Below are 25,392 nucleotides of genomic sequence, written 5' to 3' on the forward strand. Positions count from 1 at the left end.
AGAGGTAAACAGCGAGAGAGGGAACACAAGCAGGGGCAGTGGGAGAGGGAGAAGCAGGCTCCTGCTGAGCAGGGAGCCCGATGTGGGGCTCGATCCCAGGATCCTGGGATCATGACCTGAGCTGAAGGCAGACGCCTAACGACTGAGCCACCCAGGCGCCCCATAAATACATGTTTTTAAAGATACATTTATTTGAGAGAGAGCGAGTGAGAGAACGGTGGGGAAGGGCAGAGAGGGAGAGAGTGTCTTTTTTTTTTTTAAGGTTTTATGTATTTGAGAGAGTGAGAGAGCGCATGAGCTGGGGAGAAACAGTTGGAGAGGGAGAGGCAGACTCCCCACTGAGCAGGGAGCCTAATGCGGGGCTCGATCCCATGACCCTGAGATCATGACCTGAGCCAAAACCAAGAGTCAGATGCGTAACCGACTGTGCCACTCAGGTACCCTATCACAAATGAATATTAAGAAAAAACATAGTGCATCAGCTCTTGACTACGTTATGTCATTCTGTTAGGATCCTGCACCCTAATGAAGTCTTTGAGCCCAAAGATAAGAAGAGTAGCTGCTATTGAGTTGGATGGCTTTGTACTTAAGGAAATCCTAATTTCACTTGCTTAAAAGGCTTCAATGAAATGGGATATTTTTGCCATCAATTGCTGAATAACAACATATTCTGAAACTTAGCACATTAAAATAACATACAACCATTATTTCAGTTTCTGTGCGGTCAGGAATCTGGGGCCTAGGTTAGCTGAGTGCCTGGAGGAGAGGAGATGACATAGGGCCTGAATATCAAGAGATTCTTAGGGCATCTTAGAGGCTGTCCACTCTGTGGTGTCGCTCAGTAGTGACTCTGTATCTCTTCAGGTTGGCCTTGAGAGCTACAATTCTTCTTGCCCCCTAAGGAAGAAGAAACTATTTCCTGACTTTTTCATCCAGTTTTCCAATCAAATACAGCACGCGTCACAGGAAATAAGGGTTGGCAAAAATAACAAAACAGTAAAATTACAAAGGGACTGGCCTTTAATGGTTTTACACTTTCTCTGTTCATGGGCCCCATTGGGTGCTTCCTCTGTCAGCTTTCACTCTGCTTTCTTTCCTTCCCGGCACCTGGTTGGCCTGCTGGGTAAGGACAGCACTGGGATTCCTCTTCTGGGCCTTGGACTGCCTTGCACACTAACCTACTAGTCCCTCCCTCCATTCCTGGTTGTCTCTGGAGCTTCGGTTGCTCAGAATTGCCCAGTTTGGCTGAAGCTCCTTGCCACTGATGGTTTCTTCCTTTTGTGGGGCTTGCCTTGTCCATGAGCTGCTGTCTGTCTGGACCATGTCTGGGCCTAGTTCTGGTGCTATGTGTCTGGAAGGAGGGAGCCACTAGGAAATAATCTTAAGTCATTGCCATCCTTCAGCAGCAAAGTGCCATCCTTCAGCAGCAAAGTACCATCTTGCCCTCTTCCAAAGTGTGCATTCCCTCTTGGATTTGTCAGGGCTCCGCCTTCCTCCTTACTTGTTGGCAGAAGGGCCTTTTTATTTCGAAGGGCCTCTTTATTTCTCAGTTGATTTGCAGAGTAGAAACGATGGACTTCTGGTGAACTTCTTGCCTTTTCAGCTCGAGACTGCTAGTCCTCTTGGCCTCCACTCATCCTACATCCATCAGTCATGCTGCATACCTCCAGAGGTCTTGCAGAACGTATGTATTGTTTTTTGCAATACCTACCACCTTAAAAATCAGAAAGGGATAAAAGGAAGAGGACCGTAGATATTAGGTAGAAGAGGATTTTGCTGGCCAGTATATAAAATGGAATGGTAAATGAAAAATTGTCATTTGCCTCGTGAAATGTTTAGTTAAATTAAGTCCACTCCCCTCCCCAAGCAATTTGATTTTCTTGAAAAAGGCTGCACAGAAGGCATCAGTACAGCTCCTGGTATGTTACTTAAACTGAAATGGCATTTCAGTGTCTCTCTACTTCCCCACCGTGCTTCTACTCCCAGCAAGTCTGAGCCATCCTGGCAAGTTTTGGACTTGGAGACTGCTGGGTGACCTATACTGTGGAGATGAAAAGCTAACCTTTATCTGTTGCATTTTCTCGATTTTTGCTGGTGTTTGGTTCGTCTTTAGACTCGTTCTGGGTCCGAGTTGACATATTTCAGTTCTTGCTGGGTTACCACTGGGAATAGTTAGTATCTGTCCTGCAGAGTATTAGAGTATTCTTAGGTCCCTCCCTCTGTTTCCTCAGACTGGGTGGAATTACTAAAGTGGGGTCCTTTTTTTTTTTTTTTTAGACTGACAGACTTTTAAAGGAGTTGAAGGGTCTTTGGAGGCCATCCATTTACTTGAGGGAGACTGAGTAGCAGAGAGGTTAAGGCTATGCCCGAGGTCACCAGGCTGGTTAGTGACACCAGGCAGAGCAGGATTTCTTGGCTACCTGCTCAGTGTCTTCCCCTACACATGATGCTTCTTCCCATCTGCATCACCTTGAAAGCACGCTGAAGGCAATCTCTGTTTTCATTCTGCACCCTTGACAGATGAACACTTCTCTAAAACTTTAGTTTAACTCTGGAAGGAGTGGGCCTTTGGATAATGGGCATTTTGGAAAGAAAGCTATTTTAGGAACGGTAACTGCCAGGAGTCATTACGTAAGAAGGGACCCAAGAGTCTCAGCAAGGAGAGGATTTCCCTGTTTGTGGCATTTAAGTCATGGTATAAATTCCTCTCCTGGTGTTCTGTTTGCATCATTTGGCTTAGATGTTGTTAGATGTTACTAGCCTAATCCAATTCCTTGTTTTATGAAAATAGGTTTTTTGTTTATCTAAGTGGGCTTCTCTTTGTCATTGTGCTGGAATAGTCATTCTTGGACCGAAATGATGGCTTTTGAATCTCTCTGTTATGTTTTCAGGCATGCCTTAGGGGTTGAAAGATAATACTGTTGTTATTGGGAGGAGTTGGGTAAGGGCCACAAACACTCCGGAGAGATAGGAGAGAGGTTGCCATAGGACAAAATTGCAGACTTCTGCTAAAACTTCTTGATTGCAAATTATGGCCAAAAAGTAAGACTTCCGTAGCTCTTCAAATTCCTAGTACTTAGGTCTTCACATTGCTGTTTCCAAGCACCCCTCAAACATCTGCTGCTTCGGGCCTTGTGCAGTCCTGCTCTAGTGACCAGCCCCAGAAGTCTGACATCTCTTCCTGTCTTGACTCATGCCAGTTCCGAACAGCTGAGCTCCCGGCACACGGGAACAATGGGGCTCCTGAAGGCTCTCCTGCTGTTGACATCCAGAAGCACATTCTTCTTCTGAACTTCCAGACAGAGTTACCAGGCTGACTTTGAAATGTGCTCTCACACGAATACATTCAAAGGATTCTGTTAATCTATTCTGATTTATTTAGGAGGCAGCAATGTTCATTATTTGACTTATGTTAGTGGTTAATTAACCAAACTAGAACATGTTTCCTTTTTACAAATTGAATGCTGAGAGAGTAACAAAGACCAAATATTTTACAACACAGATCCTTGAATTTGCTCTGAAACACTATATTTTATTTTTCAGCAACTTCCGGTTTTAGTGACAATTAAATACTATTTCTGTTATTAGCAAGTTTCAAATTTTAAGTAAATTGAAATGGAAATGAAAGTTGTTTCTAAAAATAATGCTGTGTTTAAGTGGTTTTTTGTCTTTCTCTTTTTTTCTTTTTAAAATTCCATGTCATTGGTGGGGAAGGCCTTGATTGGGGAGAAAATGTAAATTTCATGCCAGTCTCTTTGTTTAGAATTGATGAGAATTGGATTGAACTGTTTATGAGAATAGACAGAAGTGTATGAGGTTTCTTTTAGTGTTGAACACTCTTGCAGTCATTGCTTGATGATCTACCTTGACTGTCCTGTGGACACATCAGTGGCACTTCTGAGTCACTGTCTTCTTGTTGACTCTGTTTATGTTGACTGTTTATGTTTATTCTACCAAGGAAGCTTCCATAGGTGCGCATTGTGAATTCTCTAGAGACAATTTGGTTGAAGACCACCCGATCAGGCTGGTACCTTCTACCAGCGTGGTTTAGGAGATTAGGTGGATAAAGGGGAAATCATCATAATTGCTTCCCAACCCCTTTTTAGTGGGGGTCGTCTTAGGGTGATTTGTTGGCTTGGGAGTAAATCCCCCCGCCCCGCCCCCCGCCCCGCGACCCTAATCTTACACACTCATCCAAATAGAAGGATGAAGATATATTTCAAAGCTGAATGTTGGGGTGTGTGTTTGGGGGGAATCTGAACTTTGGGATTCTGTGAGCCATTTGGCGATTGTGGAGGGTTTAACACCCTCGTTTTAATTAGCTAACTCAGTAGAAGGTGAAAGGTTGGCAGGGAATTTAGTTTCACTTGTGACATCACTTGGCTTATTCAGATGCAGGTGAATCAGGAGTGGTAATGAAAGAGCTCTGTTCTCCAGATTCACCTGACCCTGCTAAGAAGTGTAGTTCAGGGAATTATAGCCAGAGCCTGTCTAGGAACACACTGATCAGTTGGAGAGGAAAGGCGGGGGGTCAGCCTACCTTAATCTTCCTTTCTCAGTTTCTTTAGGGTTAAATTAACATTTATTTAAATGTGGGATTCTGTTTGCCTGAACCCCTAAATTTCTGTTAAATGAATTTAATCTGTGAGATTATAGGCTTTCTGTGTACCATAGGAGATGTAGGGATATGGAGCATAAATGCAGTGTTCTGTACTCTGCATTATATAATTTGAAGGTAGTTTAGAAAGCACTGTTATATCCTGAAACAGTTTGTACCTTGATTCTCTTTTTTTATGGAAGAACCTATGGTCTGCGCCGAGGCAGAGACCCATTTCCATTTCCAAACCCCTACCATTTTCAAAGGCAGGGAAAGGATACTGTGCATGCCTAAGCCAGCACCTTAAATTGCGTGAGTTTCATACTTAATGTCTCCTTAAGTGAAGACTTTTGTTGAATTTGCCTTTCTAGACCATGTGGTAGAAATTGCAAAGGAACAGGGTAACAACAGCACATCTCAGTGGGCAGTTGGTAAGAATAGACGTGGAAGTGCCCTCTCCTTTGTTGAAAGGCGGCTGTTTTCTTTAAGCACTTGAAGGAGGTTTGGTTTTCATCCAGTGAGCTGGGCTGTAGGTGTTGACTGACAGCCTTCGGGAACATCCTAGTAACTATTATGGTTGGTGCCAGTTTCTCCCTCAATTCTTGCGTTTGTCTTTTAACAAAAATGACTTTTTATTTGACCCCAAGGTACCCAACCCTGGAGAGAAGATGAAACTTGGATAAATCTTTATTTTTATTTTTATTTTTTGTATTTGAAGGGGAAGATTAAATAACTGTCTACCTGGATTTTACCATCACTTTTGTGTCCTGCCTCTTTTGGATCATTTACCATCCAGTGCTGTTGATGCTTGGGGAGCTTCTCCCGCTGGTCTCCTCTCTCCTTTTCTTCTGTGTTTTGAGCCTTTCCCAGGCAGAGGAGGTCAGGCAGGTACACGTGCCTTTTGGAAGGAGGTGGTGGGAAAATATGGAATAATGAGCCCTTCTGACTTTGGATTCAGCAGTTTAGCATTGGTGCAGTAGGTGGAGTTATTCTTGGAGCCCCAGTTTGAAGATTGCTGTGCAGAAACCCATCTGTGCCGCTGGTTGCCAACATTTCTGGTACAAATATTGTCATTTGCTCTTGAGGCAATCTGCTATTTCAGTCCTAGATGCAGTTTTGTAATATGCTGGGCAAAATAGTGGAGAAAAAATATCTTAAGTGGTGGTATAATCTTCAGTTTAAAAACACTTTAGCAATGTTTCCAGTAGAGGATTGTTCAGCGTGTCTCCTTTCCTCCTTCCCTTGGCTGTAAACATAATCCAAATTTCATTTTTTTCTTGCTCGTCTGAGCCATGGTTTCCTTGTGCTGCACCCACCCAAAGGAAAGATGGAGGGATAGATGAAAGGCTTAAGTAATAGTACTTTAAAATTGCACTCTGTGAAGGTTTAACATGCCCTGTTCCTTCTGTTGATAAGAACATAACTTGCTCGGAAGTTAAAAACTCCCAACATGATACTACACAACCCTTTCCCATTGCTCATCCTTCCTTGTTCCAGGTGGAAAGAAGCACATCGGCCTTGTGGGCTACTGAGAAGAAGACCCCTCTGTTACCTGTGCAGAGTGGGAGCTCCCTCAAGGTTATGGGACATTTCCAGAAACCCTAGCATAGCTGTACTACCATTTGACTGGGCTTTGTCAGTAAGCCTTCCCTAGAGTGGGAAAGCATGTCCTCTCGGAAGTAGTATGTTTTTTTCTGTTTCTGTGGCTTTCTCAATTTTTTCCCCAGCCCGATGCAAAATAAGAAATCCGCTTTATAGTATGACTCAGTGTACATATGTGCACACACGTGATACAAGAGTTTTACAGATTAGTATTATACTTGCCCTTTTGTGTGAGATATGCTCTATTTTACTAATTTTTAAAGAATGCTCAAAATGCTCAGTCCTCAAAATTGATTTTGCTGCTTTATGGATTACAATCCAGAGTTTTTGGCCTGGGGGCTTTCCCACATTTATTCTTGTAAGACCTTCATGTCCTGGCAACAGCGGTGGAGTTGGGGGAGAAGAGGTGGATGCATCCATATATGGAAGACTGGCCCGCAAGCATGAAGCAAGGAGGAGGGAGTTCATGATTCACTTGGATGCTCATGGAAGGGATTTGGGGCTGAATTAAGAAAGTAGTGTGTCCCGGGTGTTATGCACAAACAGTGAATCATGGCACACTGCATCAGAAACTAATGCTGTAATGGATGGGGATTAACGTAAAAATAAAAAATTAAAAAAAAAAAAGTAGTGCCCCTTTGGATTGGTCTCAAACATGGAACTAGTTAAAATTATGTACTAAATGGAAGACCCCAGAAGATGTTTGATGTGATTTGAGCCCTGATGTGACGGACTAGCCAGGATAGTTTTATACTTATCTGGACCTCCTTGTCATTTAGATTTTGCATTCAACCCTTGAAAACTGTCAGTGGGTTTAGATCCAGTGGATGGGGTTTCATGCTCCTTTTCTTCTGCATTAACCTAAGTCAGGTGCATCTGACCTATGCTCAGTTGTCTGCAGAATCTTTGATCCCATGAAAGTACATTCCACTCTTCATTTCCTCAGAGCAAATGTGAAGTCCACCTTCACCCCGGAGTCAGATGGGTTGTTGTCAGTGTAAAGGAATTTTAGGTGTTACCAGTGTTTGATAAGAAATCATTACCCTTTCTCTGTGAAGCAAGAGCTGTTGAAGCAGGGGTGGTCAGGCTGCAGTCGGGTTCCTCCCACCTAGTCCCTGACTGGCCTGTTGGTATCTGGAGCAATGATCTGGTAAAGACTCCATTGTGAAGTTGGCCGTGTGTGTGTGTCCAAGGGAAATATTAAAGGGGAAAGCGGGGGAGGAAAATTCCAGGAAGTTGAAAGGTGAGGTTGACACGTCCTCATTCACTAACGATGCTTCTGTTTTTCTTTCTGAAAAACAATGATGATTTAAAAATTGATCTTAGAATGAACTGGCATATAATTATATTTTTAAACATCTTTTCTTAAGCATTTATTAAATAACATCATACTCATAAATAGCCTTTTATTATTTGGTGTTAATGACCCAAAGTACCACTAACACTGCATTTCTCAAACTCGCCTATCATAGGAGATACTTGTTAAGAATATTCTGGGATTTCATCCTCTTGCTGTTGAATCAGAATCTATATGAAATAACACAGTTGAGTTATTTTCTTAGAATATCAGAACTGAAAGGAATGTTGGTCATTAAGCTAGTCCAGTTGTTTCCAAACCTGGTGAGTATTTTAATACAGGTCCCTGGTCCCGTTCCATCGTACCTGCTGCATCCCGGCCCCTGAGCCAAGGGCTTTAAGTGTTTCTGTTTTCAACACACTTTCTGGAAGATTCTGATCATTGGTTTGGAGTGATAACTACTCATCTGTTCAGACTCCTTCAGGAAAGGAAAATTGACTTAATGTGCTTGGTTATTGGGCTAGATAACAGAACAAAGAATCCTCTTCTGCTTATCTACTGATTTATTCAAATAATATTTACATCTCAGGTACTGACTAGGTAGGTGAGTGTGGGCAGTTTCGAGATGAGTGAGCAGGGTCCCTGCCCTTGAGAGTGGATTGTTACTCAGCCTTTCTCAAGGGATGAGTTTGGGGGTGGCATTAGAATCATTTGGGGAGGCTTTTCAAGCCCCAGCAATCACATGGGTGTGTGCCTGTGTGGTGGGGCCAAGAAAGTATGGGGGCCAGCTCTCCTTCCCTTGCTGGATCCTGGCCATCCTCCATTTGTCTTTATCTTACAACTTTGTGAACTATTTTAAACATCTAGGAAAACACAGAGGCTAACATAATTAGCACCCACATGACCCCGCCAGGTTTTAACAGATGTCACTCATCTTGCTCTAAGCCTTCTTGTGTTGGAGGGTCCCTTTCCTTCAAGAAGTCTGCCTCCTGGCCGGGCTGATACATGCAGGTCCATCTACCCTATAGAGGAACGTGCATTGCCGCCGCCGCGCGCGCCCCCCCCATTTACATAAATGTTGTCAGTTAACATAGGTATCATTCTGCAACTTGATTTTTTTTAAGTCAGCATTATGTTTTTGAGATTTATCTATTGTTGTTACATGACCTGAAGTGACCGCATACTTAACAGTAAAATCAGGAAATTGAAGCCAGACAGCTTGAAAACCTTCTTAATGGAAAAAATTCAAGAAGATGTGGGTGGGAGAGAGTTTCTGTTGAATTTTTACTATAGAACATTGTTATTTATGGGAAAATAGTTGATTTGAAAATTATGTACTGTTTTGAATAGCCCAATATGAGCTTAATGAGAATTAATTGCATGTTGTATGAAAAGTTAATTGCTTTTATTTACTGTGGGTATAGTTATTGCAGTTTGGTCTAAACAGGTGAAAGTTAAGATTTGCGGCATAAAACAGGAAGCAGATGGGGGCTAATTAAAGTTCTGTTGTTGATAAAAGGATGACTGATCAAGGAGCAGCTGGTTTCCCAATTTAAATGCAATTTGTACTGTTGTTTGAGGGCAGCCCTCTGCAAGCTATCATGAGTATCTTTTCAAAGGTGGAGGAATTCGTTTCAGCAACAAGTGGGAAGGCTGTTGTGCTCTATTTTTGTTCACCTTTTTGCCTTCAAGTGGTGTCTCTTCAGGGTCTGTCCGGGATGAGGGAAGGGATCACAAAACCCGGCCACAATTTTCAGTGGTGCTCCATCCACTCTGGATACCTGTTAAACCTTGGGAAAGCCTCAGTCCTCTGCTGTATTCTCCAAGAAAGTGCCCTAGCATTTGATTGAATGTTGCCTTTCTTGTTATTTCTCCCACCACGCTCTCCTGGCCATAACCCAGGAAGGTCCATGTCTCCCTAACTGAAGCGCTGTGTGTGTACATGAGCGCCAAGAGGTACAGTGGAGACTGTTTTGAACTGAAGTGTGTTTGAGCTTCAGGCTAAACTTATTTTGCTTGATTGTGCCCTGGATGACTTTCACCTTGAAATGACAGCATCTTTTGTTGCTACTGCTAATAATGGTTGGATAAACATTAAGACCCAGTACCCTGGGTGTGTTTTGCCTAAAGAATAAATCAGCACTGGGTGCTTTTCGAATTTGTGCAGGGAGGTAACGTGAGGTCAGATGAAGTTTAGCCTTTGCCTGTAGTCAGAGGCTGGACATTTGCTTGACATTTTGTACTTATAAGTGCTTTGTGTGATTATCTAATTTTAATCCTTATAAAAACCTCTGTTGTAGTGGCAACTATTATTCCCACTTTGCAGATGAGGCAGTTGAAGCATGGAGAGTTTAAGTGACTCAGCCAAGTTCGTGCATTTGCCAAGTCCCAGGACTGGGTTAGAATTTGGGTTTGTCTGATAACAAGCCCATGTTCCTCAACCGCTGTACCCTACCGGTTTTGTGTAACACTTTTGTTTTTTCCGCTTCCTGCTTAAGGAAAGAGCTGTTGTTTCCTGGAAATACAAAAATCTTAGGATATGGTTTGTGAACTTCATCTTATTTGATTATGTAAATGTGTGTGTGTGTGTGTGTGTGTGTGTGTGTGTGTGGTGTGTATCACATTGATACAGGTCCTGGCACTTGGTAGGAAATCAACGTTACGTTATTTTAATTTTTTGAATGAATGCCTGAAAGAATAGGCATAGGTATTTTATTTGTCCTCCACCCCCACCCCCAAAGAAAGTAGCTTTATTCTGATTATAAAAGTTATACATGCTCTTTCTTTTAACAACAGCAAAAAGACAACATGTAAAGGTAAACTAGAAAGTGAAAATCCCCATTACCTTCACCATCCAGAGACATTATATTCATTAAAGTATTCTTATAAAAGAAATAATTGGCGATATAGATCTTATGTAACTGGTAATAAAGAGCACCATTTGTATTAGCTACAAATTCTAATAAAAGCGTGCAGTAGATGTTTCAGGGACGTCATAACTGATATTCTTTGTCAAATGTTGTATGCAAACTTTCCAGTTCTAGTCGCTATTTTTGCCCAGCCTGGTTCTACACTAGTTCTGCTACTCCCCATGCTAATGGGAGAGACTGTTCTGTTTCATGTCCCCAGAAACCGTCCCTCTGCTCACATCACAGTTCTTACAGTGTGAGGAGTGGTGTCACAGCCAAAATTCGAGTGTTTTCCTGACCCAGGAGAATGCTCAGGATTCTTTGTTATTTGTTTCATTCAGCTGTCTTCTAAGCAAATCAGCCTACTACACTCCTCTGTTTCCTCTAACCCCTTCTCTTCTGCTTCCTGTGTCTTGTCTGTCTCTTCCTCTCACAAAAGCATTTAGGGAGGTGGAAGAGATTTGGAAATGAAATAAGAGTGGGCCCATTCTTCTTCCCTGGTAGCTCTGCCTCATGTATTTTTTTTTTTTAATTGTATTTATTTGAGAGAGAGAAAGAGCACAGGGCGGGGGGGGGGGGGCAGAGGCAGATGGATAAGCAGAGTCTCCGCTGAGCAGGGGGCCCAACCCGGGACTCAATCCCAGGACCCTGGGATCATGACCTGAGCCGAAGGCAGATGCTCAACTACCGACTGAGCCACCCAGGCTCCCCTACCTTGTGTATTTTGAAGATACTGTTGCTGTTCACTCTGTGATGTTTGGGGGAGGGGCCTATGCAAGACCTGCTTTATTACGGAGCAGTCTGACCTGGTTGGACAGTTGGTGTCTCCTTCGTTCTTCAAAGAATAAGAGGTATGGTTCATAGAGCACCTGGGCTTTCCAGGGTAACTGGGAGAATAAACTGGTTCTTTGGTAGGAAGCTTGGGGGCAGCTCTGCAGCTTCAGATTAATGACCCCTTCTGCCCTGGACACAATCTTAAAATCTCACAAATGCATAGTCCTTGGTTTGTGCTTTTTGAAGCAGTGGTATCCATTATGACTTTTCTGTGAGGCAGTTAGGACAGGCATTATTTTTTCCACTTTGTAGACAAGAAAGCTGAGACACACAGGATATAAAATTTGTCCAAAGTGCTACATACAAAGACAGAGTTATACTTAGGTCTTCCTTTTCACCACCATCTTGCCATTGGGGCAGCATTTTCCAAAGTGTGTGCCACTAAACGTTGGTTTCACAGCAGAGTCTGTCAAGAATCATCACAAGTGTGTGTGTGTGTTTAAGGGGGGGATACATGTTACCATACCTACAAAACAAAAAGTCTACTGGAGGGTGTTTTGTTTTTGCTTTGCTTTGTGTATTAACATGAAGAGTCCTGCACATTTTTGTGACCACATGTCCCAACTGTATGTCCTCAGTGAGTTCCTGTCACCTTGAGAGGAATCATGGTTGTTTGAAGCTCATGTTCAGGATGCTTCACTGTGCTGTTAATGTGCTGCTTTGTCCTGGGTTTACTTTGGAGGTGTTCCAGGAGACCTCAGTGGTTGGAGGAAAGTCTAATCTTTGGGGACCTGGAGGGAAAGTCCAGGGGATGCTGTTAACATGGGCAGCGGTTGGGGATAATGCTTTGGGAATAAAGACTACCCTGGGGGTGGAGTAGGAGGCTGGCCATGGGGAATCCTTGTCATCATGTCCTTGTCAGCAGTTCAGGAGGAGCTTTATGGAGGAGGGCTTTAACCAGAACACGGGAAAGTCGTTAATCAGCAGGATCAGCATTCTAGGACCAGTTGTCGGTGTCGTCAAGGTAAAGAGCCATGAACTGTAACCTGAATGACAGCTGCACTGTTTAGCGAGGATGGACTTAAGAAATTTGGACCCAGAACAGCATGCTGCTGCATCCTGGCACACGTTTGACCAGGCACATTCCCTGGATGAAGCCATCTGCATCAACATGCCTACCCCCCACTTTTCTTTAATATTTAATATTCAGCTTTGCACTTGTTACTCTTACTAGATTGGCTAATTTGGGGGGGGGGTTGATGATAAAGGTGCAAGTGGCAGATTCTGCAGCCATCTCATTAATCAGCTTTCCTCTTTCCTTTTTGCAGAAGAACTTCTAACAAAACTCTTTTATTTTGAAGTAAAGTGTTCAACCAGGGGGAAATGATGGATTATTTTGCATTGAAATCTCCGACCAAGGAAGCAAGTCCAGCTTCTTAGAACTGATCTTGGATATCACACTTGATTTTTTTTTTTTTCTTTCCTTTTCTGTTCTTCTTTTCTGCCTTCCTAAGAGCAAAGGATCTACCTGCTTTCATCCTAAGCTGTTCCAGGAATTGAGTATAAATCAAAAGTTACAGTACAGTAGTATTTTAAAATCAGAAGATAGAAACCCTGAATTAATTGGAAGTGTTTTGTTTGGTTTTGTTTTGGTGGGGAGAATAAAATGATCTCAGTAGGAGGAATGACTGGGAGAGGGTGCTGTGAAAAAGATGGGAAAGTTAACAACCTAAGGCATGATCTTTCCTCTCAGCAAGTGTTCTCTAGCTGTCCCTCCAGAAAAGTGATCAGAGAAAGCATGACACTGTGTCATCTAAGTTTTATAAAATGTTTGAACTATCTGCTATTGTTTCTTTGTTTGCTAGTAATGTTCTGACTTTTCAACCTGATTGTAAACTGGTGGCATTAATTTACTTTGGGACAGAAAGGAAAGGAGGTAGGAGGCAGGTAGAGGCCAGGGCTGTGTCATGGAAGAACAAAAGTCCGTGGGATTGGCCAAGGGTGGTTGGGTTTATGCCCACCAGCATATGCTTTTACAATCAAATTCTGATGGGATAATCAACCATTAAATATTAAGTTCCCAAGATTTAGACCTTCCTTTGTGTGTGTGTGTGTGTGTGTGTGTGTGTGTGTGAGATACCTTCCATGAGGGTGGGAGGGAGTGTTGTGTTGTGTGGGGGACAGTTGGGGAGCCAGATGCCATCTCAGCTTATCCTCCCATCACTGTGGTCCAGCTGTAGTGGGCCATTTTTGGCCCTGGATTTCATATGCACCCACCAGAGCACTGACTTAAAACTAGTGAATAATTTGTTGTAGCTTTATCCATGTTTATGTCAAACAGTCCATGGTTACATTGTAGGGCATTATTTCCTTTAATTTCCCTTTAGCAGCTCAAAACAACCTGAAAGATGTTATGGTTGAGCCCAGACAATGACCTCAAGAAACAAAAATAAACCTTTCAAAAAGTGAGAACTGAATCTGTATGCCAAATGTTGTGAACGATGGATGAAAGTATAAAAACACACTGGACTTCACGAAGGGAGAGTTTTAAAAAATTTGTTTTGAAAACAAATGGTCCCTGCCCCCGGATCCTGCCCTCCTGTGACTAGGAAAAAAATCAGAGATTATGCCATGAGTTCCAGAACAACCAGGTAGCATTCAAGTCATGAGACAAAAGCCAAACAGCTGCTTCAGTGTAAAACCCCATCATTTTCTGATAGATCAAGTCCTAAAGATGGCACTTGTGAGGCTGGCTCTGCACACTGGGCTCTCCACACGAGCTGTGGCCGCGTCCCCTTAGCGGATGGAACTGTGGACACCTCTCGGGGTGGGGAAGAGCGGTGCCAAAACAGCACCTCCCTGAGAGGCTTCTGCTTATCAACAAAAGTTAATATGCACATTAAAATACGGACACCCACGCATATTTACATTTTTGGACAATCAAAGAAGCCTCTGCTTTCCAAGCAGGACACAAACTCTTCTTCTCTCCCACCATCTTGTAGGGAGATCGGTTGGCACTTTCCTCCAGGTTCCACGTCGTACTGTATTCTGATCTTTGGTCTGCTCTTCTGTGTATTACATGTCGGATGCAATATAAGCTCCTAGCTCCTAGATTTTTTTTTTTAAAGTGTCTTCCCACCATATCTCCCCTTTTCTATGTTTGAGCTCAGACACCGCCACATTTACTTCTGACTTCTTTACACTTGTTCTGTTAGTGCTTTAAAATATTTTTTTCTCACAAATATTTAGCTGATATTTATTGGGCACTTTGTACATACTGAACATTCAGTACAGTGACTCCATAAGATAAATACTGTTAGATGTACGTCACTTGCATAGTAGTCCTCATGCAGTATATAGTGGCAACTGGATTGAGTCCAGGTCTCTGGTTTTAGAACACATGTTCTTAGCCACCACACAGTACACTGTCAACTTTGATTCATATTCTGCCCTCACATTAAGAATCCCTTTGCCTTTTTATTCAGCAATCCAAATCTTCCTTTGTTGTGTTGTTGGCCTTGTATACATATACATATACATATACATATACATATACATGAAAAACTCTTGGAAACAGGAAAGAACCTCATGCTACTTTGTTGTCTCCATAGTACCTAGTATGCAGTAGGGGCTCAGTAGATACTTGTTGAATGAAAATTACATTGATTGCTTTTACTTTGGCCAAGTTTCAAGACCCTAGGGCGCCTGGGTGGCTCAGTCGGTTAAACGGCTGCCTTTGGCTTAGGTCATGATCCCGGGGTCCTTGGATCGAACCCCACATTGGGCTCCTTGCTCAGCGGGGAGCCTGCTTCTCCCTCTCCCTCTGCCTGCCTCTCTGCCTACTTGTGCTCTCTATCTCTCTGTCAAATAAATAAAATCTTTAAAAAAAAAAAGTTTCAAGACCCTAATTTATGTTACTGAAGTGAGTGTAAATAAATTAATTTCTGAGATTGTCAATAGATTTAAATAGTTTACGTTAGACTGATTTCAACTAGGCTTTGCTCAATTTCTTGATTAATTTTGGATGGAGTTTTCAATGACAAAACAAAGGTAAAATTTTATCTTTTGTTTGTATTCCCAATAAAGGTGACTGATTTCAGGTCCTATGAGACCCTTCCTTCTTGGTACACTGTCTTCCTTCCCCTCCTACCCCAGCAACAAAGCAGTGCCCTGACACCGGGCTGGACTGGGATTGACTGAGCATGTTCTAGTCCAGCCCTGATTCACCCTGTGGTCTTTTTAGAAAACACACACACACACACACACACCCAATCTAGAAAACTAGGTTTTGTTCTAAAATTGTGTGATACTCTAGCTTAATTTATAGCTACTTTGAGGACTAAAATGGTTATACAATATATTGGTGTCTGTCTCTATTGTTAATAGAAATGTATTGTGGACTTTAAAAATGGTTAAAATGTAAAATTTATCTTCTGGGGCTAGGGTTGCACTGTGAAGAATGACTATTTCAAACTTTGTTCAATCCGGTAACAATTCTAAGCTATCCATTACATTCTTAACTAGGTTGTCAGAATTTGACTAAATTGCTTGCTGAATTGGATCCGGATATCTGCAGGATGCTTGGAAACAGCCCTGGCTTGGGCCCCAGTCTCCCATGGCAGGGGGGGATTTTACTTTATCATGAAGCAGATGGGCCCAAATGGTTTTGCTGTTAGGTTTTGGGATTAGGTCAGCCAGTGATTTTTTTTTTTTTTTTAATAGTTATTTGATTTGGGACAAGAGTTTTCGGGAGGTTGCCCCCAAACAAAAAACAATGTATACTTAGCATTCACAAATCATTGTTGCTTTAAGCCCCTTAGCTGGAGTATTGGGCAAGCAAGCCAATTTCAAGATTCTGTATAACTAAGGAAACTTTATTTTGCAAATAATACGTAATTCAGCATATTAAATTTTCACAGTTTCTTTCCATTCTTCTTGTAATCTGGATCTGTGGTATTTGAGTTCCAAAATAGAAAAAAACCACTTTGGCTTCATACTTTTAAATTCTGTTTACTAAGAGTAGCAGTTCTTGGCAAATAGATTATGCATTCGGTAGATTCATTTTTCCCTAGATTTTCCAGACAGTGAACATATTTAGGGTAAAAAACAATTCTAGATCGTACATTCTATGGATGGGATGTTGTCCTAGAGATTTTATTTTTTAAAAATGTTTTATTTATTTGACAGAGAGAGCACAAGCAAGGGGAGCGGCAGGCAGAGGGAGAAGCAGGCTTCCCACGGAGGAAGGAGCCTGATGTGGGGCTCAATCCCAGGACCCCGGGATCATGACCTGAGCCCAAGGCAGGCGCTTAACCCACTGAGCCACCCAGGCACCCATATCCTAGAGATTTTAATCCATCAAAATTTCAGTGTTCTTTGCTTTGAATTTATATTCAATTCATAAAGTTTTTCATTGGCTCTTGTAAACAGTTTGGGCACATACCCGGAATAAACATTCACCTAACATGAACAGGTTGAATGGGCTCGTCACTATCCCCAACAAAATATTTTAATGTTCACTTTGATCCTTTAATAACTTTAGAAAACTTGAAAATTGATGAAACTCTTATGTGCTGTGTTTCATTTTATGCCTAATTTGAGCTATTCATCAGAAGAAAAAAACTTCTAAAGTGTTCATTGTTTTTATTTTGTTTTACCTTACTCTGGTAGTCAAATACACCAATTGTTACTTTTCCGGTAGCCAAATACAGAGGTAGTTAATTGCGTCGTAAAGCAGAGCATTTATAGAGCCAGTGAGGATGAGAAAAATGGTATGGCCTATAAGATGGACACAGATTTTCGTTAAGAAACAGCAGGATCACTTCTGCAACAAATGAATTCCCTTTTAACATTATGCTGTGGTACGGCCCTGTGTGTCTGAGGCAGTCATTAGGAGCAGCAAAAAGTCCATATTCTGAGCAGATAATTAAATCGGAGTTTCAGGGGTGTCTGGGTGGCTCAGTCGGTTAAGCGTCTGACTCTAGATTTCTGCTCAGGTCATGATCTCAGGGTCGTGAGACTGAGCCCCTGTCGGGCTCCGCAGTGCACTCAGAAATAAATCTTGACAATAGAAGTTTCAGAAAGGATGGGCTCCTTTAGGTCACCTAAATGGGCAGGATGGGGAGTTGAAGCTCTTTGCTGTGCACTTGGCAGTGCCCGGTCTGTATTCCTCCCTGGGGACGGAGGTGAGTGGGTTAAAGGGTTGCCAAGTATGCCTACATGCTGCGAAGAAACTAAATTAATCCCAAGAGAAACAAACTCCGTGTTGAAATCCTTAGTTAGCCTACAGATCCCTTAAAGACACACACACACACACACACACACACACACACACACACACACACACACACACACACACACACAGAGAGAGAGAGAGAGAGAATTCTAACTAAATGAAATTTAGTCTCTCTTTATCCACCACTGGGACCTAATTAGCCAGGGTGGATGACACTCATTTGAGGTTGGCCTTGTTGGATTTTGTGGCAATGTGATCTGGCCTAAGTGTATGACAGCATGAGGTGGTTTCTGTTTTCTAGACTTGTCTTAAGCAGGGGTCCGTATTAACAACTTTTATGGAAGTTCTAGAAGGAGAGTGATTAAGATAAATGCCCCATGATCTGGAACATGAGGAAAGATGCTTGTATCTATATCTAAGGTTTCAATCTTACCTGGATTTTTTTGAATTTTGTCTTTTGGCGTTTCTAGTTTCTGATAGTGTGTAAAGCATGGGGCATTAAATGGTACAGGAAGGACTTTCCTTTTCATGTTCTGAAAATTAAGGGCTTTACCCTTTCTTTCATAAAACAGTAGCTTTCTTTGATATGGGGCTTTGCTGTAGGACACAGCAAGGGGAAACACTGTGCTTCTTTTTGATTATGACCTTCTGAAAAATAAAAGCTTGCAATAGTTTTGATATCATTAAGTAAATTTTCTGTTCTGTCCCTGGAGATTTTTTTTTAAACCCTAAACCAATGAGGTTATTGGCTGGCATGTTATTCTGAAATTTTTAGGCTTTTGACTAATATGAGAGCTTATCAAAGATCAGGCAAGCATCATCTTGCATCCTCGGATCATCATCTGTTTTCTGCATTGCAAGGTTTCTTCTTGCTCTTCCTTCAAGGCTGGGGGTGCCTCTGTCTTCCCTCTTTGTTTCCTAGTATCATGGTGCCATTCACTTGTAGCTCACCTTTTTACCAAATATTTTGTCCTGCAATATGTTCTTGAAATCGCCCACCTCTTCATGGCTCTCATAGGGTTTGTTCTCAGCCAGGTAAATGGCAGTAACTAGTGTGTGAGAGGAAATGAGAAAGAGCACTGTTCTAATAATTGCCCTCCTGAATAGAATCTGTCATCACTCTGTCTCCTCCTTGAACAATCTCATGGACACACATGTGTTCTGACATAGGTCATCCAAAAAGCCAACAGAACACACTAGTTAATCACATTTTTGCATTGAAAATCTTCTTAAGGGGAGAAAACAATTTTTCTGTAAGAGAAAGATTGCAGTTCAGTTGTGAGGACATGGAAACAAGTCTGAGGAAGGCTGGCAGCCTGTTAAAACAGGAAGTTTGTGATGAATGGTTTTTAATCAAGTTGTAACCATTCATGATAGCTTTAAAATTCCTGTTTATGTATCCCTTTGCTTCCTATCACAAAATAGCCAACCTTTATTTCCTCAGCTTTGTGTCCAGGGGTGCACTAAGTGCTTTCCATATACATGCTGCTGTTCAGTCCCTAAGCATCCTATGTAACAATCCTGGGTAATTACTGATTCACAAATGGCGAGACTGAGGCTTAGCGAGATCAAGGCACTCACTCAAGGTGGCTCCGCAGTCAGCCTGACCCTGGGTTCTGCCTCTGTGTGCTTCCCCACAAACGTGAAACTTCTCATGGTGCTCATGAGTTCTTAAATTTGTCTTTTTGGTGTTTTACATGAGAGCATAATCTCCCACATGCTTTTTTTGCTGGAGGTTCTTTAATGTAGTCATATTTTCCTTCTTTGGAATGATTTGAGTCAGAGAGAAAGCTGTTTAGAGCTAAATGTGTATCTATAGCCATTTGAGAATCTATAGCTATGAATTGGTTTGGCTAGGGGAGGGACATTGCACGTTCTTCATACTTGTTTTACATTTCTTCTAGGAATAAAGCCCCATGTGCTTCTGCTTTTTGTAAATGAACACTCACAAATTTTTCATCTGCATTTTAATCTTTCCAGACTCTCTTTTCCCTAATATGAAATGGGGGCGTTAGGCCAGATGACCTTCCCATTGCCTTCTAGTTTGCAAATTTTATGAGGCTGTGAGTCCTTTCTTCACAGCCCTGGCCTCACTGGAGAAGCTGAGTCCTCCTCAGTGCAGACCTGGGGTGAGACTGGCCTATGGGATCGTTGGGTGTCCAGGCAAGGACCGGTTCCTGGGCAAGGATACCAGCCTTTTGGAAGAAGAGCTGAATGCTGCTGGAGCCTAATGTGTAAGCATGTAGATTAGCTATTCACGGCAGATCTTCTATTCCAATACTTTTCAAACTTGAATCTATATGCTGTCTATTGATAGTGTGTCTATTGACATCACTTGTAAAAAGAACAATTGGCCAACGGTCACATGTTTTCCTTCTGTTTGCAAGCAAAATGGATTATTTTACAAAGTTGTTTTATTAGCAACTTTAATGGGAACTCTGTTGAATAGAGATTATTCCGACTTTCTCCTTAGTTTGTTTTCACTCGTTGGAGTGCAGGAAGAGACGGTGTAAGAGAGAGGAAGCAGGAGGAGGGAGTCTGGTCCACGCTGGGAGTCCGCAAAACAATTGCAGCATTGACAGCGTTCACAGAAATTAGATAAAATGCTTTTGGAAAAATCTAGTTTGTCTAGCATTTTGAAAGAATTTCTAGAATTTCTAGAACAACAAGTTCATTTAGTCATGTGTTCCAGCGTCTTAGTTTGAAGTTCTTTTTGTTTGACTTGGTCACTGTTGCTCACGCCCACCCTGCGGCAGGGTGCTGGGCAGTGCTAGGCTGCAGGGGCCTCTGGGGTGCTCCATTTTCCTGTGGGTCCCCACAGCCTCCTTACGCACGCTTTCCCCAGGGCAATGCTCATACCTGAAGTTCACACTTCAGCTGCTATGGTTTCCTGCCAGAAAGAGTAACCCCTTAGAATCGAAGCAAATCCTATTTTGTGAATTTATTATCCAGTGGGGCAGAAAATTGGTTTTATAAACTAGTATTTGTAAGCAGAATTATTTCCACTCCCTCAAGATGCATTCATATAACCTTAGTCTTAAGTATGTTCTTTTGATTCTTAACGATGAAGCCAAGGAGGTGGTTTTTCTAGCTGGCAGCAGTGTTACACGCAGACTCATGAAACCTTGGTCTGAGTCCTAGTTGTACAGTTCATTTTCTGAGCCTCAGTTTTCCCATTTCTAAAACAGGTTCAATAATATCTGCCTTAAGGGGATCTTCCAAGTGTGGAATCAGATGAGGTTTTAAAAGCAATTTGTGTATAAAGTAAAATTCAGACCTAAAGTATGAAGGCCAACTTAAGTGGATGGTTTTGTTTTATTTTTTGGTTAAACACAAAAACCAGACTAGTCTTAGAACTGCCAACCAGGAAAAAAAGTGGAGTGAGGGCAAGACCCATGGCCGAGAGGTGGTGGTCTCCACGCACACCAGTGGACAGGCTAGATGGAGCCAAGCTGGCAGCTCGAGTCAGATGGCAGAATTCAGGTTGATGAGGGTCCAGGGGACAGAGAAGTGGTCAGGAAGGAGCCTGGGGCAGGGCAGGGGAGGAGAGATGCAAACCGAGGGCTAGACCAGACCGTTTCTTCAACCCAGGTCTGGTGGGCCAAACAGTTTGCTAGACTTGACTCAAGGGCTGGTTCTCCCTAGGTTTTCTTTGTTCAGGCTTCTAGTAGATTAGACGCCTACTATAATAGACTAGGGGTCTCTAAATGTTTTTTTTTTTAAGATTTTATTTATTTATTTGACAGAGACAAAGCGAGAGAAGGAACACAAGCAGGGGGAATGGGAGAGGGAGAAGCAGGCTTCCCGCTGAGCAGGGAGCCTGATGTGGGGCTCGATCCCGGGACCCTGAGATCATGACCTGAGCCGAAGGCAGATGCTTAATGACTGAACCACCCAGGCACCCCTCTAAATGTTTTTGTAGAAATCACATACCCTTTCCGATGTTACATTATTCATTTGCACTATAACAATACATTGCATACATTATATAACATATTTGCAAATATAGATTTAAAAATGAGTCAAAAAACTTAAAACTAAATGAAAGGTATGAAGGTTTCTTCTTGCTTGTGCTTCAGTGGCTCTGATTATTGCTTTAGACAGCAGGGCTGGGAGCATCCTGGGAGGGGCAGTTCCTGTCCTGTGTCCTCAGGGCTTCTAGGGGCCAGCCTCAGAGCCTAGTTTCTTCCAGCCAGGGAGCGAGGCAGGAGAGCAGCAGGGCTCAGTCATAACCGCCCCCCCGGCCCCCAGGAGATACCAGACTGTGGTCTCTTGACTGTGGCCTGTGTAATCCCTGCCACTGCCTACCCCATCACGCGCTGGCTGAGTGCGGAGCGCGGCGAGCCCTCAGCCGTGTGTGATGCCCACGTGCAAGGCTCCGTGGCAACACCTTGAGAAGACTTCAGGATTCTCGTGACACTCACCGGCAAGGGTAGTGATACACCAGCTTTGGTATCTGAAGTCCTTCCTTATTAACATCTGTCCACAGCACCCGAGACACTATCTAGTGCAGAGAGAAAACATCTTATCTCTTACCCCGACTTGGTCTATTTTTCCAGTACCTGACATGTAAAAGCCTTGTGTTAGTGGCAACAGTGCAAGGTATGATCATAAATAAAATGGTTATAATACAGATAAGTCTTTAAAACACAGACGTGTTATTTTATAGATGCCATTATTCTAATAATAACGACAGCTAATATTGATTGAGGTAAGCACTTTACATGTGTTATCTCATTTCATCTCCACAACAACCCTGTAAATGTAGAACCTATTAATCCATTCAACAGATACTTGAGTGCCTCTTGGTGATGGAGCTGTGAGGATACAGTGTACGAGAAGACAGACCAGGTCCTGGGCTCATGCAGCTTACAGTGTAGTGGGGAGCCAGGCACTCCCCCAAGGGACCACACATAGCAGAATCCTAATTGTGGTGAGTAAACAAGGTCCTGTGTTAGAGAGCCATAGGATGGGATGGTTCCAGAAGAAAGGGACATTTGGGCTGAGAGAGAAGTTGGAGGAGGTGGGGTGGTGATCTTTGGCAGGAAAATGTCAGTGCTCTTGGACAGTTGTTTGTGCATCATTTTCTGTCCCAAGTGGCCGTTTAGGTGGACTTGTTCTTGCCCCAGGTAGATCATAAAACACCTAGAAGGCAGACTCTGCCTGATTCCTTCTCTTGTCCTTCCCTGCACCTTGCACAAAATAGGTCCCAGTAAAGGTTATTTGGCATGAATTGGTACATGAACAGATGGATAAAAGATGTGTAAGACATTCCATCTTCCCTGTGATGTGTTTGGGATGTCAGTCACCAGACATTCATTGAACTTGTCTTGTGTGCAGAGCGTGTGTATGTGTGTAGGGGCTTTCAGATTAGGAAATAAAAACGTACTTCAGCCCGTGCCCTTTAAGCCACTTGGAATCCATAGAGCTCATGAAATCGAACACCTGGGAGTTAGAAGCAGGCTGAAAGAGCAAGCACATACCTTGTGCAGCTACTCCTGCCCCCGACACGACCCACTGGGTTCTTCGGGTCAGGCTTCCCAAGAAGAACGTGCTGCCTTGCTTTGGGTCCAGTTGGGGAGCAAGTGGCAGAGAGGGTATGTGTGGAGGAAATCCAGCTCGGCATTAGTAAAAAGCCCAGGCTGCAGAGAAATACAGCTGGTGGAGAGGAAATTGGCTGATGTGGGGGGAAAAACCCTAATGGCGTCATGTAAAAACTCAGGATTTGGGTAAGTGGCTTACAGTGCCTGAGTTTTCTGTCTTCACAGCCTGCCTCGTTCCTCAGGTACTGTTTTGTTCATAGTTCAAGAACTGAGTATCTTCCGGCACCGACAGTCGCTTGTGGCTCTGCGCACAGTTCACGGGAGAACTGCTGTTCCCTGCAGCCGTGGCTGTGCCCCGCAGGGATCTACAGACATAATACCGTTAATAGCAGCACACATTTTTACAAGATTTACCTCTTCGTGCCCCTCCCTGCCCCCCCTCCACCGGAGCCCTGCTGGCTGTATGAAAAACAGGAATTTTTGTAACAAGCCCTGCACAGCAAACCTTTTCCTGTTTGGAAAAAAATTTTTTTTAATTGTTGGCAAAGTTAGAAGACAGCTCTGTTACTCAAAGAGCGACCTGAAATGTCCTCTTAGAAAAATATGGAGCGTGATGTTTTGATAAGTAGGGGATTGCTCTGGACCCCCTTTTTGGAGGAGGGGGTTAAGTCTAAGTCTGAGTAGTAAGTTAGCCTATGTCCCACCTGAGTTAGTTGAATGCTTCCTGAACTTTCTGAAGATTTCATCATTACACGTTCTGCAATCTCATTAAAAGTGTCCCCTAATTGCAGTTACAGATGAGCTGATCTAATATGTGTGTTGTAGAGCTGCACCACCCTCCACCAGTCAGTGCAGACAGCCAGGAAGCCATCATCTAGGATCCTCCCCCTTTATCATTAACTAAATGTGACAGGGACAGGAGTCAAGCTTCCTTTCCTCCAGAGATTTCATCGTGGCTTATCTGGGTGTCTGTTGTGTTCCAAGAACAAGATAGTCATGATGGAATATTGTGCAAACGTCCAGACTTTCAGCCTATAGAACATGTCATAGGGTCAGAGCGCTCGGCTCCCTTCCAGGTCTACCCCAGGGACAGGCCTGCCTCTTTTTCAGGATGAATTTAGAACTTGGTTTGCTGGTGTTAGTGGGCCCAGGAGATGAGGCTGTGGCTCCTGGGAACATACATAGGTGTGTGTGTTTAAGATCCTTCGGTAGGGCTTGGAGACCCTTTCGGGAATGAAATAGGCCATTGGAGAAATGTAGTCTTTGGCCTCTTTTAGGGGTTCTTATATGTACTTAAAGTCTTCCTCAAAGCTTGTCTTGAGTTGGGGATAGGTCAAGAGGTGGGAAGGAAGAGGAAAGTCTAGGGAACAAAAGAAACCTGCCTGCCACCCACTCGCACACCTGCCCAGCATCCAGCCCGGAAGCCCCCGTTCAGGGCCGTGTCTGCCCCACACTCACTGTATGCCCTGGCAGAAGGGCTTGTCACGTTCGCTGCTCTGTTGCAATTCTTGGGTGGAATGTAGTACAGAGGGTCAGAGGGCATTTTGAAATATGGATTTCTCAGCCCTGGCTGTCCAGCCTCACTCTACTCAGATTTTTGCATCTCTTTTTAGAAAAGGAGATTTATTTTTCTTTTCTGTTTTCAATCTCTTTTTAATAAGAAAGAACTTGAATTCATGGTTTTTGTTGAAGCCTTGGCCTTGTCCTGCTGTGCAAAGGCTTTTTCTGGCGCAGCGATTGGCACTCAAAGCATCATTACATCCCACATGGATGGCAAAAGGTTGTGGGCATTGTGGCTGCATCCCTGGGTGACCACAGATCCAGCCAGAGCCTTTTCGTGGTCAGGGAGAGGGGCCACAGAGGTCCAGGGTGCCCAGTTGGCCGAGGGTGCCAGGGAAGGCTTGGGAATCACGCACAAGGCCCTGCTCCCAGTGTCTATGACACCCAGAATCCTGCTCCTGGCCTTGGGCTCAGGGCCCTGATGACAGAGGCTGCGGAATGAGCAGCTAGTAAGGGTCTACTGTTGCCCTGTTCTGTATGGGGAACAAAAAGCTACAAGACAAGGGACAGAAGTCCCTTGGAGTCCCTCCTTTGGAGCCCATTTTTCCTTTTCCATATGTCCCAGAGGCTCTCCAGATGCTGGCAGTCTCACCATGTGTCCATTAGAGGAATCAGATTGGGGTTTCCTTGTTTGCAGTCTGGCCTTGCTGCTTTTACTGGAGCTTGAGACTGTCTCTGGCCTCCTGTATGTTTGGAGTTGTGGGTGTGTGTTTGTAATACGGCTAAACTCCTACCCACACCCCCAGTAAATAGGAAGAGGGGAGCAGGGCTCAGATTGGCAATATCCTTGTGCCCCCAAAGTTGGGATCTGGTACCTACTTCTTGGTGACCGCTTACCATGTGCCAGGCACCACTGAACATTTTATTTTTTAATT

At 43.3% G+C, this 25,392-nt stretch overlaps 1 protein-coding gene and 1 long non-coding RNA gene across 2 annotated transcripts in view; both read left to right on the forward strand.

Moving 5' to 3' along the window:
* Positions 1–15,295, forward strand: part of LOC144381587 (uncharacterized) — a 78,889-nt gene extending 63,594 nt beyond the window's left edge. The window contains exon 2 of the long non-coding RNA XR_013447006.1: positions 12,508–15,295. This is a non-coding gene — a long non-coding RNA (uncharacterized LOC144381587). The remainder of the gene's footprint in view (positions 1–12,507) is intronic.
* FOXO1 (forkhead box O1) overlaps positions 1–25,392 on the forward strand; it is a 97,144-nt gene that overhangs the window by 65,715 nt on the left and 6,037 nt on the right. The window lies entirely within an intron of this gene.

Source organism: Halichoerus grypus, chromosome 4, assembly GCF_964656455.1.
Source record: "Halichoerus grypus chromosome 4, mHalGry1.hap1.1, whole genome shotgun sequence".
NCBI lineage: Eukaryota > Metazoa > Chordata > Mammalia > Carnivora > Phocidae > Halichoerus > Halichoerus grypus.